The sequence below is a fragment of the Thunnus maccoyii genome, chromosome 1, assembly GCF_910596095.1.
Source record: "Thunnus maccoyii chromosome 1, fThuMac1.1, whole genome shotgun sequence".
Lineage (NCBI taxonomy): Eukaryota > Metazoa > Chordata > Actinopteri > Scombriformes > Scombridae > Thunnus > Thunnus maccoyii.
The window spans coordinates 24025445-24046489 of record NC_056533.1 but is presented as its reverse complement, the minus strand read 5'-3'; the positions used below and the strand labels follow the sequence as shown (position 1 = coordinate 24046489).

Here is a 21045-nt window from a genome sequence, read left to right as displayed (position 1 = left end):
CTCTAGATGTCTTTTCCCCAAAGTCAGCTTGAAATATTTGGTATCTTTGCAAACTTTGGTAATTTATGAGAGTGTTTGAACAATGTTTGGAACTTCCATGAAGTTGGGGGACAGATTTAAAAAATAATGTTGACTTTTAGTTCCTAATATGAGTCAAAAAACACCAGATCCTACATTTCCTATACTGAAATTCAACAGTGCCAAGTGGCAACTACCTTGGCTGGAGGCCGAAGCCAGTGCCGAAATACCTTAAAGTGCAATGCCACCGAGGGTCTCTCTAGAAATACAAAGTCAATAATTTTTTTCAATGAGTCATTATGGTCTCAAACGTTAAATTCAAGTCTTCCTATAAGTGTGCTGGTGGTCATTTTGGAAATTATTGCTCTGTTAATAAGATTTGAAGACTTAAAGTAGCTTAAATGTCTGTCCTGTGGGTATTGATTGACAGCTGTGATTGACAGTTCACTCACCTGCTGCTTTGTCTGGCTGAGTCGGACTATTGTCACAATATTTCAGTAAGTTTAAATTTTCTTGATTATAATACCTGCCCTGTTAGCACAATTTAGCTATAGTAGCTAATGTTAGCCCAAGTGTGCACCGCTCAGTGTTCCCAGTAAGCTAATGTTTGCTTCGGTCCGAGGTAGTGGGGCATGTTTCCAGAGCGTGAAAAGCAACACCCTGCACTTCTTTTCTGGAAGGCCCTGGCTTGAAACGGAAAAGATGGTGCCAACCATAAGCAGTAACCCTAATTACATCATCAGGGTTATATTTTCAGACTTTGGAAAGCTCCTTCAGAGATATGGACGACATTATATGAGTGTTTTCACAGGCTGAGTAGTCCTTATGACTAATAAGCTGAACTTGATCTGTAAAATAGGTGAAATGTCCCATTAAGGGGTTTTACACAACCTAAAAATGGAAAGCTGCTTTAATCTTATAGCTGAAAAAGTCAAGGGGAAATCATTCTTTAATGAAATGTTAAACATTACTTAGAACACACCTATAATATTCATACATTTTTAAATGAATGTTTGTGGCTGGAACTTACATACAGCCAACAAGCCAAAATCATTGTCTTAGGCAAGCTGTCTGTGATATATAATATATCTGAAAGCAGTAATTTGCAGCCACTTCGCATGAATATTTGTCTGTTCACTTGTTTTTATTTAACAATACATGAGGCAGAATACCTGGCACTCTTACAGTTCAGAACAGAAGCAGGATATACACATGATATACCAGATTTTTTGTTTTACTGGTGGTTGTCATCGTCTCTACTTTGTCCACTCTGGATGATCTGCTGCCTTTTTCCGCTGTCTGTCCCTGAGAGACCGTCCCCTCCTGCATCTCCTGTGTCTCTCACTGTGGGGGATGTTAAGGTCAGTGAGTGTGACAGTAACAAGAGGCCACAAACACACACTTATCAGTTTGGCAACACAATCACACGAGACACTTTCTCATTTTGTCTGTTGAACAGAAAAAGTCAGCTACGGTGAGTAATTAATTGACGGCGTATTCAAACATTTATGCACACAGTACATGTCCAAGTGTCTGTCGCGTGTGTGTGTTTGAAGGGGTGTGATGTGCGCATTCAAAAAAGTAGAGTGAATTTCAATAATGAGCATATGAATATGTTGAGTTGTGCAAGAGAAAGCAATTGTCCCTCCCTTCACATCAGTTATTATCACATTGAAGGTCCTCCACCTTTATTCAATTATCATAACTATCTCATATAATTTACATACACACATACACACATACATATACACACACACATACGCACATATCCTGAATAATTCATTATGCATAACATTGGCAGCATTACTTGTATGGAGATGGAAAATAGAAATTCAAAGCTTCCTCTGCTGATTCTACTTGTTAATTCTCTGTGCGCATAATTGCATACGCTTCTGCAACAAAGAACAAAGAGCTGCTCACATCCACATTCAAATGCCCAAAGCAATGTCTTCTTCTACCAAAAATGTTGAATGGATAAAGTATCTTTTGAGTACAAATAATGGGATAGCAAATCTGTACAGGTAATTATTGTGTTCTCATTTAGTACTATATTCAAATAAGAATGTTTCTGGAGAACTGAACGTCCACTTGCTGAAATCTCACACTCACTTTCACTTTCTTCGACCTCATCACCTCAATGTTTGTTCTCCCTCATGATGCTCCTCCTCGTTTTCTACTGCTTCTTGTTTCGCCATCCTTTTCTCTCCTCATCATCAAATGCAATTATGGAAATATGAAGACAAATTGGGGGGGGGGGGCTGCAGCATACAGTTGCATGTAGCAGTCACATGCACTGGAGAGATGGGTTTGTTGTCCACTGGTTTGGATCACATCGCTTTTCCTCTGGGCTGAGCACAGTTGGATACGTACAATATCACAGTCTTCCTGCCTCCCAGCTTTAATATGAGAAATATGTTGATGTTTACCACCCCTGTAGTGTTTTTCAAATTTGCATTTCAATAGCGGAGGTGCCACACGTAGTTTGGGGGGGAGGTAATGCCTGTCAAGCACATGGCAATAACAGAAAAACGGAGTCTTCCTCTCCTGGTTTTCAGTCGGGTTCTGAATAGAGACACTTAACTGCCAGAGTGGATTCAGCAGTTGGAGACACATCCAGGGATTGTCTGCCGCTGCTCAGCATGTATGAGCATTCATAATTACAAATTCTTCAATTAGTCATTAATGCTTCACGGTCGGGCTGAGCATTGATTTGAATATGCCTGAGGAATGTGTGTGTCTGCGGGTGTGTGTCTTGCTTCACTGTCTTCTTTCAGGTGCTGGGATCTCTGCCACAATTCCTCCATCCTCAATGCCTCCATTACTGACAGTGAGGAATATATGCAAACCTGTCTCCTAGAAATTTATGTATTTTTAGATAGTATATTTGTTTTTCCATATTTTAAGAGAATTTTTAAGGGATGTTGTTAGGTGTAGACAACAAAAACACTTTGAAGACCATGATTTAAAAGGGATGTAAATAAACTATGTTTATATTCTGGAGCTCAACTGGAATATGTTTGCATGATTTACAGTTTAAGAAATTCCTTATTTATCTTATACTGGCTCTTTATGCAACCCCTCATTTCAGCCTCTGTCTGAAAAAGGCTGTTGTAATTTCTGTCTCTTTAAGCCCAAACATTTACTCAAAATGTCAACCTCAGAAACAAAGGTTACAGAATAGATGACTGTTTTTGGGCATGCACAAACAATCAATCATGAGGAGGAAGTAGAAGTAACTTGCTGCTCTGGTAGCCGAGTGGTTACTGTGTATGCCACATAACCGCAACGTCCCTAACTCAACCTCGACCAGCAACCCCCGTTGCACGTCATGCCCCCTCCCCTCCCTCGCCCACCGCACACCTGTCCACCATCAGCCATCCATCAAATGCAAAAAATGCCCAAAAATATATAAAAACAAAACAAAAAAATTGCAAACTAAGTTACAAAGAAGCCCTGGGTTTTGACTTTCAGGGAGCATTTTCACATACATTCACCTCAAGTTTTGGAGCTTTGACCATGTTTAACATCGATATCCGATATCATAACAGTATAAAAATAACAGAAAATCACAAGAGGAATAATATGCCCTCTTTAAATGTTAATAGAGTAAACTTGTCCTGTCTCATTCTTCAAGTCACTGCTGAGTTTTTAAATATTTAACCAAGAAGCAAATTGATCATGCTTTAGTTGTTTCAAACAAATACTGTATTGCAAGAGCAGATAATGAAGGAAAACAAAAGAAATATGCTGTCAACTATGCAAATACATTCAGTTTAAATATTTTGAGACTTGACAGATACATTCTTTAATACGACAGAGTCTAAAGTCACGCTAGCATCCGTGTGAGGCTGTAGTTGCGTTGAGCTAAATGCTAACATCAGCATGCTAACATGATGAGAATGTCATTAGTTTTACAAGGATTTGGTCATAAAACAAAGTATTCAACAAATTTAATGTAATAATGGTGTAGCTGAAAAGCTAAGGGATCAGCAAATTTATTACAACTAATACGATACGATTCATCCTTGATTTTCTGGGGGCCATGAATGTCTGTATCCAATAGTTGTTGAGATATTTCAGTCTGGACCAAAGTGATGAACCAACAGACCCTCACTCGAGCCATGCCACAAGCATAAATAAAAAACATCATTCGGGTGGCATGACGTTTTTCTACACGTGTATTTGCTGTAAATTTGCAGTATATTAAAGTAATTTCTAGGAAACAGTGTTACCATGCAAGGCCTCTAAATGTAGCCTTTAGTTGTGCAGTTGTTCATTCTCACACGGTCACAACTGTAATTGAAAAGGATAAGTGCTTGCATTTACTTTGAAGGAGCAGAGGGAGGCGGGGCAGTCAGGTTATTATTGTCTGTCGAAGGTCTACTGAAGGTCAAAGCACGGCTGAGCAACAGATCTGTTCTGCCTCTTCCTCACCCTCCCTCCATCTCTCCCCTCCCCCACCTCAGAGTTAATGTCATTCAGTCTTGCATCCCTGCCGACGGACTAGCTGTCCCCTCCTGACTTCCATCAAATGGCCAGGCTGCTGCCTATGAACAGGACACCGCTCGGATCAATTCACCTTCTGCCCTTCATCTGAACCACTCAGGCACTAATCAAAGAAGAGGAGGAGTCTTATCATCAAGCACTGCAAAGACTCTGGCGTATTTTACGAGATGTAAGCCCCACCAGTGCCATTTATCAAATAAAAGCATTGGAGAATTTAATTTGACTTCTCAGAATATGAAACACAAATATTGCAGCCTGTTTTAATGAGGTGTCAGGGATATTCTTCAATGTATGCTGCTTTAATGGTGCACCTGAGACCAATTACACTGTCACTGTCACAACCCATCATTCACTCATAATTTTTCAGTCGCATCAAATTCACTCTTACTCTCTGAGGATCTCCATAAAAACGGCTATCAGTGTCAATTTACAGTCTCATTCTTTTTAAAACAAGATTTTCTAAGCTATAAAAATGATGAAACTTTTATTCTGGATCCCCATATTACTGTAAATAGGTCTCAATGTGTGTGTACACTGTGAAAAAAGTCTTTATTCCTGGTGGTACTTGGTTTCTTCAAGGCCAACAGAGGTCATTTTATTAGTCTCTAAGGTAATAAAGGAGGATCTTACAAACTGTGGCCTATGACAATTGGAAATCCATCATGATTAATTGATCAGTACGGTCCAGGGAACATAACCTTGTCGTAGAATCAATTGGCCCAGACCTGAGGAGGACAGAAATTGACCAAACTCATTTTGGCGCCCCGATTGCTGAGTTGCAATACTGTCTTAAAATCAATTAGAAAAATTAAAAGTCAAGCAAACAAAGGTAAATGAGTCATACAGATTAATTATGCTCTCAATTTCCATAACTGTGTGTAATGGCAGGTCAGTCAGGATCCTCGTTAGGTAATCATGGTGCTTGGAGGCGTGACACATGCACCTGTGATGATTGACAGATTTATCTGTCTACAGCTGGAAGGAATAGTTTTCAAATGTTCTTCCTGAGAGGAGGATCCATCTGAGGTGCCCTGCTGATGGATGGACAGACAGCCTGAAAAACTGGGGCAAACAGATTGGAGGGGAGATGAAAGGAAAGGAAAAGAAAGACAAGAAAAGAGAAGGAAAGGGGATCATTTGCATTTCTCACTTGTTTCACAGTAATAGATTGGCAGAGGGTGTCTGAGGTCAGTGTGTATATGGTTTGCTGGTATATTGGTATGCATAAAAGAAGAATATATGTCCAGGATGTTACCTGACCATCAGCTGGATGTCTTCTCTGGGTCTTCCAGCAACATTGAAATAAAAGAGGAAAATAAAAAGGAAAATAAAATAAATATGATATCAATTATGCAAATGCATTCAGTTTAAATATTTTGAGTCTTGACACACACGTTCTTTAAAGTCTACCACCATGTTAGTGGCTTTGTGAGGCTGTATTTGGGCACAGCTGTGGTTTGAGCTGAATGCTAATATCAGCATGCTAACATGATTATAATGACAACGCTAACACATTAATGTTTATCTGTCATAATGTTTGCTATGTCCATCATCTTAGTTTAGCATATTTGCATGATAACAGAAGCTGAGGCTGCTCAGAATGACATTAGTTTAAGTGCAAGTATTCAACAAATTTAATGGAAAGTTATTACAATTCATCCTGTCAAATTTCATGTCATCCAATAGTTGATGAGACATGTCACTCAAAACCACAAAGGAATCATAGGGAATCATAAAAATCAAGATAAGCCTGATAATAATGTCAATAAACTTTTTTTTCTGTATTAAACCAAGACCACGATCCTTTCCTAACCTTTTCCTTCATTAAAGACCTTTTCTCCTTGGTCTTTAATGAAGTCCTGGCTGACATCTCTGATAGATCATTCATGTTATTATTTTCAGAAGACAGCAGGTTGTATGAGATTGTTTGTGTTGGATGTGTTTATTTTACAGTCACTGTCCTGTCTTTATCGTGTTTTCCGGGTTTTTAGTTTTCTGTTGGCTCTGTCTTTCCCTCCTGTGTTTCTGTGCTTGCTTTTCCCTCCTCTTCTCATCCACACACCTGCTCTGTATCAGCCTCATTAGTCTTGCCCTGCTCCCAATGTTTCCTCATCAGCTCCTTGCCTTGTTCTCAGTTTGGTCACCTGTTCCCCATTCCCTCATTAGTTCAATTTGTATCTAAGTCCTGGTTTTCAGTTCAGTTTGCTCAGTTTTTTTCTGTGTTGTTCAGTTTTGTGTTTGACCTGCCAGCTTTGTTTTTGCCTTCACAAGCTTAAAATAAACAAGTTAATCTTCAGCCTTGCTCTGCCTAATGTCTCCTGCATTTGAGTCCAGCTGCTCCGCTCCATTTAACACAATCGTATGTTCATTATCAACACTTTTGCAACTTGCCAAATACGTTTAACTATATGAGAGAAAAAAATGTGGGAAACTGGCAAGGTTTTTAGTTTAATAATGACTGTGGACACAGTTGTTACAGATGGTTTGTTCCAGAGAGCAGGACCAATAACTAAAAGTGTCCTTATTCTAGGTATATGAGCAATGGGGCCACTTGACACCTCAAATATCATTACTACTGATAAAAAAATTCTTATTTTAAGTATGAATGAACTAGCATAAAAAGATAGAAAAATCCATCTTATGGTAGATAATGTTTTGGGCAATAAAATAGATAAGATCATGTCTTTTTTAGTACATGTACTATTTTCTTCTCTGCTGCTGTTGTGCAAATTCACAATTGCTCATCTCATTCACAGATCACAGTAATCACGTTGTTAGAATTATTGTAAGATTCATTTACCATTAAAACTGTCTTGAATTTTAACATGCATGTGAAAAAGTGATTAAAAGAGAATAAAGAAGTGCTTAATGTTGTCAAATCATTTGGTGGTTTTATCCTGAAGTAGCCTAATAACTGTATTCACCTCCTGAATTATGACACTCTCTCCTCCATGAGAGTGAGGTGCAGTTTTACTGTAATGACAAAAAGTATCAGTAATGATATAGTTCCTTCTGGTACTGAACTGAAACCACATTTTATAGTATTGACCAGCTCTGATCCAGATGTTCACCTTTTATCGTCTTTTGTCTTTTAGCGCAAATGGTTTTTAGTTCCCTATTGATCTCCTTTTCCTTTCCTTTATCATATTCCTGTGGGCATCATTGTATTTTACTTTCTTTTAAAAATACATTGATTATTTATATGTGCCTTTGTTGAGTGTTTTGTGTTAAGCACTTTGTAAACAGTGTTTTTATGCCTCCACGCCGGCAATAGCCGCGACCAGAAGCATTGTATTTTCATGTTGTTCATCTGTCCTATTCTCGTGAACGCGATGTCTCAGGAACGCCTTGAAGGAATTTCTTCAAATTTGGCACAAACATCCACTTGGACTCAAGGATGAACTGCTTAGAATTTGGTGGTCAAAGGTCAAGGTCACTGTGACCTCACATCCGTCCCATTCTCATGAACGTGATATCTCAAGAACGCCTGGAGGGAATTTTATTACATCTGGCAAAAACGTCCACTTGGACTCAAGGATGAACTAGAATTAGAATTTGGTGGTCAAAGGTCAAAAGTCACTGTGACTTCACGAAACACATTTTTGGCCATAACTCAAGAATTCATATGCTTATTATGACAAAGTTTCACACAAATGTCTACTAGGATAAAATGATGAAATGATTACATTTTATATCCAAAAAGTCAAACATCAACTTCACTGTTACATCATAATGTTCTGCAAAAACACTTTTCTGGCCATTATTCAACGCCATAACTCCATACATTTGGTTGGATACTGAATTGGTGACACTAATCTTGGGTGCCCTCCATGAAACTGTGGTGATTTTATAGATCATCTGTGCTGCCAGTTTGAAGATGTGTGTGAAGCATCTTTGTTTTAGAATTTGTAGCTTCTTTGCAGCAACATCCATATCTGAAGCTTTGTCTACTGTCATGGCTACAACTTTGTGTTTTAATCAGCTTTATTGGCCAAGCATGTGAACAAATGCCAGGAAAATACAATTAATACCTTTTATTCAATTCCTTTAAAGTCTTCATCACAAATATTATGAGTCTGGACAGACATGGATGTAAACTGCAACTTGTAGTAGTTGCTGGAGGCATACAAATGCAAGTCGGTATTTCTAGTTTAAAAAGTACTATATAAATTAAATTAAATTATTATTATTTTATCATTTTATTTTATTTAAGTACTGTCTTTATATGTTTGTCCGTGCGTGTATGCGTGAGGCTGCTGCGTTTTGAACGAGTCTTCCTATTGTTTGTTTGGGTAATCCAGTGAAGAGAGTGTTACAGTTGTATTACCTGGTTGAGATGAATGCATGAACCAGTTTCTCAGAGATATAAATCCTCCAGCCATTTTTCAGCCAATTCAACCAGCCAGATCTAATTTAATTCCTAACTTGTTGATTTAGCAAAATTTAAATAAACTGTGAAGGCACAGTATGAGCACAGTATAAATTCAGCGTTGGCCATCAAGGCGCATAAATATAACTCTAAACAATGAATAATTAATAAGCCTACTGAAACATTCATGCAGCATTTGCTTTTGTTTTTCTTTGTACAAAAAGCTTTCTTGCCCATGTCAGACAGGGATTGGAGAGCCTTTGACATCTATTGAGCGCCATTTGGTCAAAAAGACAAATTTATCTGATGAAGTGAGAATCTGCTGCGGTGAAAAGAGAGTGCAGAAGGAAAAAAAAAAGAGTGAGAGGTTAAAGGGCAGCAGCAACGTGAAAGAGGTGAACACAGGGGAAAAGAAGCCTCTATGAAGGAGTTAAAAGTGGAGAGAATGGAGGTCAGAGAGGTGAGAGTAACTGAGAATTTGAGGCTGTGGTTGGCTGAGGCCGATGTCTGTGCTGCATCCAGGTCAGACTTGTGACTGCAGGGCACTCAATCAGTCCTTATAGTGGCTGGCCGATCCACAGGCACAAGGACAAAATGAAAAGCTTTGAAAGTAATCTCCAAGATAATAGACTCCTGCTCTATCCAGAGGTGGATCAATGGATCAATGTTGGACCGGGCAGGCCAGGAGAGAGACATTTTCCTTCTTCATCTCCGAGAGATGGGGCCACTTGCTCGTCCATTATCGAGACTAGCACAGGGCAGTGCAGTCCAAGGGCTTCAATCTCTGTCTCTATGATATTACTGCCAGTCTGTACTTCACCCTTTCTCTCTACTCCACGCTGCCTCTCTCTGTCGCACAGCAAGGATAGATGGAAAGTGTATAAAAGAGGGTCACCCACTCTCTTAAGAGAGTTCATTATCTTACACACTGAGGGAGGAAGAGGCACAGAGAGGTGTTCACTGGGACTCCCGGGGGATCCCATCCACGATGGGGAATTTCTCCAAGCTCTAAATAGGGGCAGAAGGGATGCTGGTCCAAAAAATGCAGGTCAAGAGTGTCAGACACAAAACACAACACTGCATTCATGGCAGGCAGACACCTTCACAATGCCAAAGAGGAAGGAGAAGTGTACTTTATTGTACCAGCAACTGTTCCAATGTTATGGAAATGTACGATTAAAAAAGGTGAATTGTCGGTTTTGTGTCGCCAGTGGTGCAGCTTTGTGGTTCAGCTCCTGACACACACTTAAACTAAGCAGGAGCAAAGTTGTGTGTGTGTGTGTGTGTGTGTGTGTGTGTGTGTGTGTGTGTGATGAGTGTTGCAGCATGCGTATCTGCTAGGAAATGTGTGTCAGTGAATGTGTCAGTGAATGTGTACAGACGGCTGTTTGTCCCCTATCGGTATGCTGCCAATTGTCAGACTGGAAGCTGCTCTTTCAAATCAGCAACAAAAGGCTCTTTCCCAAATGTTCACTCTCTCTGCAGATACACTGCTTTGCCTCTTGAATGAAGCAAAGCCAGTAGCGCAAAGACAAAGCGTGAATAAACGGGGAAACACAAAAAGGATTTATCAACTCATGTAAGCAGAACTATCTCAAGAGGTGTGAAGAAAGAGTGAGAAACAGAGAAAGAGAGGAGGGAGGGCGGGGTGAGCGGAAAGAAAGAGCGCCACTGTAAGTAGAGAAGGGAAACGTTCCCATAGCTGCTGTGTATTTTCTCTGTCGTTATTTCTTCCCACCCGGCTTGGAGAGGAGTTCTGGCTGCATCCCGTGTGGTCGCTGCTACAGTGTGACCCAGTCCAGATGGTCTTCTCTTTCTCCTCTGTGTCTGCAACACACTGCTGGGACTGTGACAGACGCACGGCATAGCTAACGGCCCACAGGGAGGATAGAAAGACAGACAGGAGGTGTTTCAAACCAATGATACAAGCAAGCAGAAACAAACACATTTACAGATGGCTGATATGTTAAATATATATATATATAAATGAGTGGAAAAACATAACGAATGAAGATGCTTCCATACAGGGCACAAGGGTTACTTGAGTGGTTTGATGAAAATTATGTGAATCATAAACTATTCCCCTCCAGAGTCACCAGAACTGTAGTTTTATGGGAGATTATGACCAACATGTTGTACTGCACTCTGCACCACCACCATCAAAACATCAAATGAGGGAATATATTTTGGAAGAATGGTGTTTCATCCCTCCAGTTGAGTTACAGAGACGTGTAAGATCTAATATAGAAGCACTGACTTGACTTAATTCCCTTTCTAGACATGCTTTGCCGTTACATACTGGAGACTGTCTGCCTCGTCTCGTTCCCTAGGAATCCCTATAGGTAATATGTGCACACTGGACAATTCTGCACTGTGCAATTTACATCCAATGCCAGCGTTCAGTGCAGTGATCAAGGTAGGATGGGTGTGTTGTGGCATGTTTGACTTTTATGGAAGAGACTGGAGTTTGCATCATCGGCCTTTGACGTTTTCAATCAACTTTTGTGTATTTATTAATCTTATACTGTATATAAGCATAATCTTTCCCTATCTGTAGTTAAATAATGTTGTCATTTAACGTAATCCAGGGTTTTGCAGAATTGTCCCATATCAATGTCCTTGTCTGGCAACAGGGTTGCATCTACTTATGATCTGTGTTTGAACAGCAGAACAGCAGAGTCTTCTTTTTTCCCCCCATCTTTCCATCTCTCTGTCTTTGCTGCATATTATCTATTAAAGCAGAAAATCAACCTAAAAATAGCTTTATACTGAGCCTGGATGATAAAGTTGTTCATCAGTGAAATGCAACACAGAAAAAAGATAAAAGATAAATGTTGGGGTTGTATTATTGCTGTGGAAGATCTAAAAATATTAAATGTATCCACAACTGTGATCAGCAAAAAGCACTTTCTTTCAAAAGATCCTGGCAAAACAGTACATCACTCACTAACATTGTCTTTTGCAGGCATGTAAACTCAGATGTGCAGGCCTGTAAATTCAAATGTAATTTGTGTGAAACATGTTGACATCAAAATGTTACAGAAGTGAAGAACTAAGCAAGGTGTTTGGGGCAGTTTGGGACATGTGTTTTTACCTTGCTCGATGCAAATCTTAAGGCATGCTTTGTTTTGTAACTCCAAACTACATCACACTGTAGAAATAAGGAAAAATCAATCAATAGGAGAAGACCTTTGAAACCCTAAAATGAGCAATCATACAGATTAGTGACAACGTTAAGAAGAACCAGTTGTATGAATGAGTGGAGAAATGTGACGAATGCAGCTGCTTCTAGGAGGTGTTACTGAATGGTTTGATGATTAAGAAAATTATTTCCATCCTTCCAGTAGAGGTGCCTTGAAGCTGTTAGTGGCTTGTGGTGGCCCAACATTTCACTTGGACACTTAGTGTTGGTTTTTCCTTGAATTTCTCACCTATCTTACAGTATATACAGAAAAACACCAACAGTTCTGCCATCTACCATACTACTACTATGGACCTGTCTGTTGTTTGAACAATGCCACCAACAGATCTTGTCAGGTCTGAAATAATCAAACTGACACAGCGAGCTTCATCATTATAGCCTCTGACCGACTGACCGTGAATCGCTGTCTGCCAGCTGCTACTCTCCTCTCACACCTCACAGCTACACCAGTGCATCCATCCAGTCTATCTAACCTCTGAACACCTCGGCCCTCCTGCAGCCCAGCTCCTGCCCTGCAAGTCCCTGCTCATCTATTATCACTAACAGACAGGCACCACACTTCACTACGCAGCCGGTAACAAGCTCCCAACAACATATGGGATCTCCTCAGTTCCTCATTCACCTCTGGGGTCTGACGTCACCTTTACCAGCCATGTCTCACCACGGATATACCTCCCATTTCACCAAACAGATTTTTTCCATTTCATTTCTCAGCTGTGCTTCACTCTCCATTCAGTGTGCTGTCTTGACTTTTCCATGTCTTCTCTCAGTTGAAATAACCCTGGTATATACCGAGGTTTCACAATTCACACTTAAATTTTACTTCTAATATTGTAATCTGACATTAAAATAGGAATTCCACAAGGTTCTGTCTTTGGCCCACTTCTCTTCAGTTTATATAAAACTCATGTCATGGAGCAGATTTTCAGATGTATGTGGACAATACTGTATGTGGACAATACTGTATGTATAGTAGAACTGTTCAATCCGTTTCTTTCCAGCTGTCGCATCTCTTCCAGTCCCTAGCTGCATAGTTTGAAAACTCCTGTCTATCACTCAACATAAAGAAATCTGTGTGAGTTGCTATTCTTCCTGGGCTTAGCTCTCATCAGAAGTTAATGAGCTAAATTTGCAGGTTAATGAACAATGGATTTGATGGATCACCATTGCCATATTCTTAATAAACTAAATATATATGGTTTATATATAATAAATATGTTGGGTTTTGATCATCTAATTAAATTTGCATTAAATACGCCTAAATATCAGTGATGTGGCAATATCTTTCAGGGTTTCTGGCTCAATAACTTGGGGTGCGTCTATGGCGAACCATAAGGTGCCCTTTTGTAAATTCTCTTATAGAAAGACGACTTCCTCTTTTTGGTAGGATCAATGTGTGCACTCAAAATCTTAAAATGGATAATGTCAGGTACCATTTCAAACTCAAGTTGAAACACAAGGTACTGAAACTGACTTATAGGCTATGAATGGTCAGGTATGTGTGGCTATTTTACTTGTCCCTATAAAAATAAACATTAAATAGTAAGAATATGGATGTTCTATCAATATTACCAAAAATGTTACTTTAAAAATCTTTCATTGGACATAAAGTCTCACTTCTTAGCCCCAGGACTGTGTCCACACATACATTTCTAAAATCCTGTTGACTCTGACAACTGTACTGTACATACATGTTGGCATGTGGTTTGCACATTGTGCTGCTCCTCCTCCTCTGTGTTGTAAACATCGCAGGGTAAGACTGCAGAAAAGACCTCATACCATCAAGGTAAAAGAGAAGACAATAAAGAAAAACAAATCTGCCGCATAAGCTTTAATTGGGTAATTAGGAAAAGCGGGGTGAGACATTTAGTGTCCCTGCTGGGAGGAGAATTGCCCATTACCCGGTGATTTTCTCGAGCATGACTATTACTTATGGTATGTAAAGGCTCTATGCTACAGTGACCAGTTAATTACCTCCATTACTCAGGACTGGGTGGCAAGTTCACACCTGGAGAAACACACACATGCATGCACACACGTGCACAAGAATATACAACCACATGTTTGCATTCACACGTATGCACACGCAAACATGCATGGGTAAACAGTCTACATGTGTTTACACTTGGAAGTGGATCATTTCTTATTTCCCAGAGCTGCACAGACTGATTATTGCAGCCATTTTAGAAGAGAATGATTGATTCCATTAGATGACAAAGAAAACCCATTTTGTTGTTTTTTTGAATGTTTAAAGAAACAAAGACATTTCTTCCATTGAAAACATTTCCACTCATAGGTTATGCCAGTTTTGACCTTTAAAGTCTTCTGTGCTAACCTTTAAAAGCCATCATGGTTTAATGTGAATCTGGTCTCTTAACAGAACAGCTGGCTGGTTGTGTGCACTCACTCAGTGCAACCTTTTGTTTTCACCAAACCTCCATATTTGAGCTCTGCTGGGAGTGAAATGATTTTTTTCCTTGACTGATGGATCTCTTATAAACTCCCATTAGTCATACAGTAGGTGTTGTTGTGATGGTGTTGAAATCCACTGCCAAACAGTGACACCCACTGGAGAAGCACAAGGGCTCAAGAGCTGCCAGTTTGGAATTACAGTATTTTGGCTGCAATTCCACCTGAAAAAATTTACATGTTGCAGAAAAATTATTCATTTCTCATGGGAAAAAAAGACATTGCTGGAAGGACTTGGCTATTCAAGCTAGAGGAGAAGACAATAAGGAAAAACAAATCCTCTTTGCATTGACTTTCAGTTGATTTTAGAAATGGATTTTAAGATTTTACTCATTATTCTTAAAGCACTTCAGGATCTGGCTCCAGCATACATTTGGGAGCTTTTGTACACATATGTACCTGCACTCAGTCTCAGATCTTTCAACAAAACTCTGCTGGCAGTTCCCCCGATCTAGATTTATGACTAAAGGAGACTGTGCATTTGCTGTCAGTGCCCCCAAACTCGGAAACACTCTTCCTGTTGAAATTTGGCTTGCCACCTCAGTAACTTCCTTTAAATCTCTACTAAAAACTAATTTTATAAACTTACTTTTCTACATTAATGTACCAATGCTGTATTATTGTTATTGTTGTTTGTTTTTTTTGAAAAGGTTATCATTATTATTATTATTATTATTATTATTATTATTATTGTTGTTGTTGTTGTTGTTGTTGTTGTTGTTGTTGTTGTTATTATTATTATTATTATTATTATTGTTGTTATTGTTATTATTATTACTGCACAAAATGTCAGTTGTTGTCAACTTCACTCTTTCTAAATGAAATGCTTTTAATCAAAAAGCTTCATGTTCAGTTTAAGTACAACATTTTAGTTCAGGCCTCCATCAGGGCAAACAGAAGCATAAGTGAGGAAATGCTTCATATACATTTCTAAAAAATGATTCTATTGATGATTAGACCATTGATTATCAGGCTATCATATGAATTACTGTCCCATTATCCGTCCTTATATAATATCAGAATCATCTTGTGATCCACCTTCTATTTAAACTGTGGTGATTTCCTTTGGTGCATTTCATTAGAAATCAAAATGAAATCCTCCACAGCAAATACATCTCAAGCGTTACAACACAATCAAATGTAGGTTTTTCATTTAAATTTATTTATAAGGAAAACACATTAATTAACATTTCTGTAAATGTGCCAGAGTAATTTTCAACTGCTGTCCTTTGGCCAAATGTTCTGAAACCAATGAAGTCATGGTTAAAAATTATAGACAGAAGAGAAAAAGATGCCATAAAGACAATAGCAACAAAATTAACAGTACATTAATACAGCAACAATATCCACTATAAGCAAGTAAAAGCAACAAAACACAACCAAGAAATACTGATTATAACCATATTTGTGACTTATGCAGACACACAGAGCAACAATAAGCAATCAATAAAATATCGATGCATTTCTTTACCTAGAGGGTCGCGGGGGAACTGGAGCCAATCTCAGCTGACATTAGGCGAGAGGCAGGGTGCACGCTGGACAGGTTGCCTGTCAATCTCAGGGTTAACATACAGTGTAGAGACAGACAACCATTCACACTCACATTCACACCTACAGGCAATTTAGAGTAACCAATTAACCTCACCTTTTGGTCTGTGGGAGGAAGCTGGAGTACCCTGAGAGAGCCCATGTAGGTGCGGGGAGAACGTGCACTGCAACTCCATACAGAAAGGCTGCAGCAGGCTGATGGGTTGGAAACCAGAACCCATTGGCTATGTTGCTGTGAGCAAACATTGTGGACCACTGCACCACCATGCTACCCTTGTAAATGAAATATGATAATCAGAATGTAAATCTTAATAAAATGTTAAAAATATCCAGTTACAAGTTAGTGAAAAGGTAATATCATACATCTCACACATAAGCCACGCAGAGCTGTAAGACACAACTATAAAGGATCATACCACATTCTTAATGAAGTAGTAATTAAACAACAGCTGAAAATGAAGTGTTTGTTGGGTTCACGTGTAGATAATGTATCAATATTATGTATCTAAAATGCTGCTCTTCTTAAAAGCACCCAGATCTCCACCTTGTACACTCTCTTAACTGTAAAAGAGGTCAACACCACACAGATTCACAACCAGTGAATGTCAGTAACTGACAGTGGAAACAATTAATCATGTTGGACTAAAATGTGATTAATCATTTCAGATTTTTTTTTTTGGAGAATGCAGATCAAAACCAGGTCACCACTAGAGAGCAGCAGTGCCACTTTGCAACCTTGATGGAGTTCCAGCTTTGACAGAACATGGAAACATGTTAGAACAGTGACATTAAAACTTTGCAGTTCACATACACAACTTTGCTGTAGATTACGGAAGACAGAGGGAGGGAGAAACACAGCAAGACCACAACAATATGGTTATGACTTTCAGTTGATCTGCAAAAGACCTGTATAAACACAAGTACACAAAGTGATTAACAGTGTCAACATAAATGAATTCAATTCCCTTTGGTAGTGAATATTTTAAGTGTTGATTCTTCTTAACAATTTTGCCAAAGTTGCTTGAGTTTGAGAAAAAAAAAAAAAACTGGCATATGCGTGTGTGTGTTTGCAGGATGATTTGGGTTTGATAGCTTTCCCAGCCTCAAGATTTCCTGCAAGCAGAGTAGAAATGGCTGCAAAGGAAGCGTTCAGTGTTTGGCTTTGCTCAGACTTGGACTTTTGAATGTGTTATGGACTGTTCAAATTATAAGCCATGTGATGTGGATGAATTCATAACTGAGAATTAATCAACATATTCTTCTACAGCTGTGCACTGCACACAGATCAATCTTCATTACATGATTATCTAAACATTAGTGACTTGTTTTAATATTCTTTAAAACATTAAAAACATGTAATAAATTTGCCATATTTAAAAATCTAAACATTTACATTTTAGCATACTGAAATTAAAGTTAATTTTCTTTGTTTATATAATGAATGAACTTCTTGGAAATTTTAGATAAAAAACGCCTTCTGTAAATAAAATAAATGACTGAATGGACAAAATGACTAAAAGATGACTGCATGTTTTAGGTTCTTTGTTTGGCTCAGTGATTTGGCCGAGGAGCTACTTTTTGTTAAAGAGTAAGAAAAAAGACTAAGTCCACATCCTCTCATGTAAAGTTTTAAAACTTCCTCCTACATGCCAAAATACAACCAATAGTATTAAATTTTCATCAAATCAAGTATGTGCAGACTTCAGTAAAAATATAAACCATTAAATTTGGACTTGAAACTTTATCCCACATGATGAACATCTGGGAAACTTGCTGTTTGTCTGATATAGCCTGTACTTCCATGAAATCGTAAATGATAACACTTAGTGTGTAACTCCAGACAGATCAACTATTGTCAGACAATTTCTTTTTTTTTTTTTTTTTTTTTGCCTGAATTTGAAAAACACACATGGTCCCCATCCAGTAGCCAAAACTGCTGCTCAGATTGCTAACAGATGTTGATCCAAAGAGGACATTACAATAGACTTTATCACTGTGGCCTGATGTTTTACATTGGAGATTAGCACTGTGCTACAGTACAGTATGTAACACTTAGATAATCTTTAATGTGTGCTCACGCACGTCAGCATGCCAAGATCATAGCCTACAATTTCCCAAAAGACTAATATAAAGCAGGTTTCACACGGGGATTACCAGCAGAAAATTGTGTGACATAATTGCTTTATCAGAGCAAAATATGTCCTGGCCTCCACAGATGAAAGTCAAGCACCATATGTAACTATTACCAAGTCTAAAACTTCTCAAGCTACTTTTGGGAACTCGAGCACCCAGTATTCAGTTCTTGTTTTTGTTATGAGAGTGAATAATCACTGTCTAATGGGGAATATCAGTTTTCCAGTTTTCCGCTGCGACTGTGGCCGCCTTGATAAGTAGTGAGTCTGATGAGGGAAGGAACTGAAGGAGCTCCTAGACAGTGATGTCATACCTTTAAGAAAACCATGCACTGGAGGTGATTGCACAATCTCTTTCCCACTGAGGTCACTGGGAGTTTTGCGTGGCACTGGCAACTTATTCGTCTTTTGGTTGGGAATAATACTTTTGTAATGCCTTCCATAATTTACAGTTATTTTTCAGTGATTGAAGTCCAATATTTATAGAAATTGAAGACAGATGCTGTATATGATTGTTTGATTTTTCTCATACAGTAGACTGCTGCCATTTGAGATCTCACTATAGAAGATGTTGCAACATGCTTCTTTTACATCACAAATGTGTTACTGGTTGTAATCTGACTCATAAAGACTTTAAAGAAGATGTTTAAATGAATAATGTACGATCTGATCTGATTGGTGCTTTAAGCAATACATATTAAGGACCTCATGGGTTGCTGCTGAAACCTCCCACCAGAATCTGCAGTCTGACATTAGCACTTCATGAGCATTTTGACATGCTGGTGATGGGCATTTTTAATCTGCATAAGTAGGCAAAGTACACTGAAGAAGCAATACTTGATTTCAGGAATGGTTCACACAGGATTTGGGTACTTGTTCTGCTCTGGCTCAGACTTCCTCTGTCCTCTGTTGTTCTTGGCTGGAAAACAAACTGTTTTACAGCCAGCAACAGTTTTCCTCATTATGCAATGTTGAAATCCTGTCCAGTATAATTATTGTTCTTTCATACCATGATGATGAACTCTGTGACTGCTGTGTTCCTTTTCTTCTCTCTCGCTAATGTTTTAAGTGATACTGCTGGACGAGTGGCTCATGCAGTATAAATACAACAGTTACTGTATGTCATGTCAGAAGACAGTTTTCCAAAATACAATGTTGGACAGTGCCAGTGGCTTCCCTGTCAGGGAAACTTGTAAAAATAGAAGCAAATCTACAAGATTTCACTTCAAAATGAGGTGCAATGGGTGACTTTTGCCACAATACAAGAGGAATTAAACGTTTGAGTTATAGATGGAGCAAGGTTCAAATGGCCACAAGTGCAATTTTGAATTCACATCAGTGTTGATTGTCCGTGTCTTTATGGTGACAGGTACAATATACACAGTGTACACTTCAGTGGCTTTCAGCTTGCTTGACCAACTGCAATTTGCTGCCTTTCATATTGAAATGGTGCGGAAAAACAAAATGCGAGACTTGAAAGTTGCAAGGCATATATGATATGGCCTTGGAATAAAAAGCATTTAGTTGACAATGACTAATGTTATTACTGTCAACAAACAAGACAAAATTAAATCTCATCCACTTTGGAAGAGATTTGTTTTTCCCATCATTGATTTTCCTGCATATCACATCACATATCACAATGGGATGCGGCCAAATAAGAGTTTCTTGCAGAGAAGCACAAAAAGAAGAAAGGTATTGTATTTCACCAGCAATGATTCAGTGTTTATATCATATACATATCAAAAAAGAAATGTCAATATAGACAGCAAACAGAGAGACCCAGGGATGAAAATAAAGCTGCACACTGTGAATCAGATTTTCATTATTTTTCTCAAAGGTTTCACAGTTATTAGACATTATCCTGTCCCTCTTGTCTGGATCTCAAAAGAGCCTCCTACCCATGTGTGACTCATATGATTGGGGAATAGGTTAACTCTCTCCTCTACTGTTTAGCTATAGCTGAATCATGCCAGATTCAAACAGCCTTAAACTCATGAAAACCCGTGATTTTTTTGTGTGTTTCTTCCAGCTTCCCAGAGTTTCCTGTCTTTTATCTATCTTGGGACAGGAAGCATGTAAAAAGGATTATCTTCACATAGATGTTCTCCTTCATGATCTGGATCAAAGTCTGTAATTCTTCCTATTATTATTCCATATGAATTTAATCCATTATAAAGAAAATAAATCTAGTGTCCTTGATCTGCTAGAACATTTGTCTTTGTTCATGACAGAGATTTGAGGTGTTGCATGGAGAATTACAAAGTAATTGTGAAGAATAACGAGTGGAGGACTGAGGACATCTTCATAAACGGGTCACAAATATACATTTTAATTTTTTAAAAAGGGCTAAATAATTTCCTGAATGAGTTAGGCACTGTAGTTTTCAGCAAATGTTTCTCAAACATGAGTAAATAGTGCTTCTGTTGGGAACTATTTTCAGTTATGGATTAATACAGATCTGGTCCTAATGAGCATTTATGGCAGCAGGACAGAGTATGAGGGATTGACTCAAAAAAAGAAAAACAAAAAAAAATTAACTGTGCCCAGGTTTATTGTAACAAAGGAACATATTCAGTGCAAATTCATTGATGTGTTTTTGGAAAACAATGGAAGGCACAGTTCTAAGATATTTTCAGCTTTGGCTACACAGCCAATACTTATTAGCAGGAATAATTCAACAGCCTTTTCATTGGATTTCATGATAATAAGAAAAATATAGAATATCCCCATCCCATTACCAGGTAATATTTACCAGGCGCATCATCTTGGTTTAGCATGTTAGCATGCTAAAATTTGCT

At 38.6% G+C, this 21045-nt stretch overlaps 1 long non-coding RNA gene across 1 annotated transcript; it reads right to left on the bottom strand.

Moving 5' to 3' along the window:
• Window positions 1-15765: 15765 nt before the first annotated feature.
• On the bottom strand, window positions 15766-16375 carry LOC121905855. Its single transcript, XR_006098483.1, has 3 exons — window positions 16210-16375; window positions 16036-16112; window positions 15766-15806 (listed from the first exon to the last, which is right to left on the bottom strand). It is a non-coding gene; the product is annotated as an uncharacterized LOC121905855 (long non-coding RNA).
• Window positions 16376-21045: the final 4670 nt, after the last annotated feature.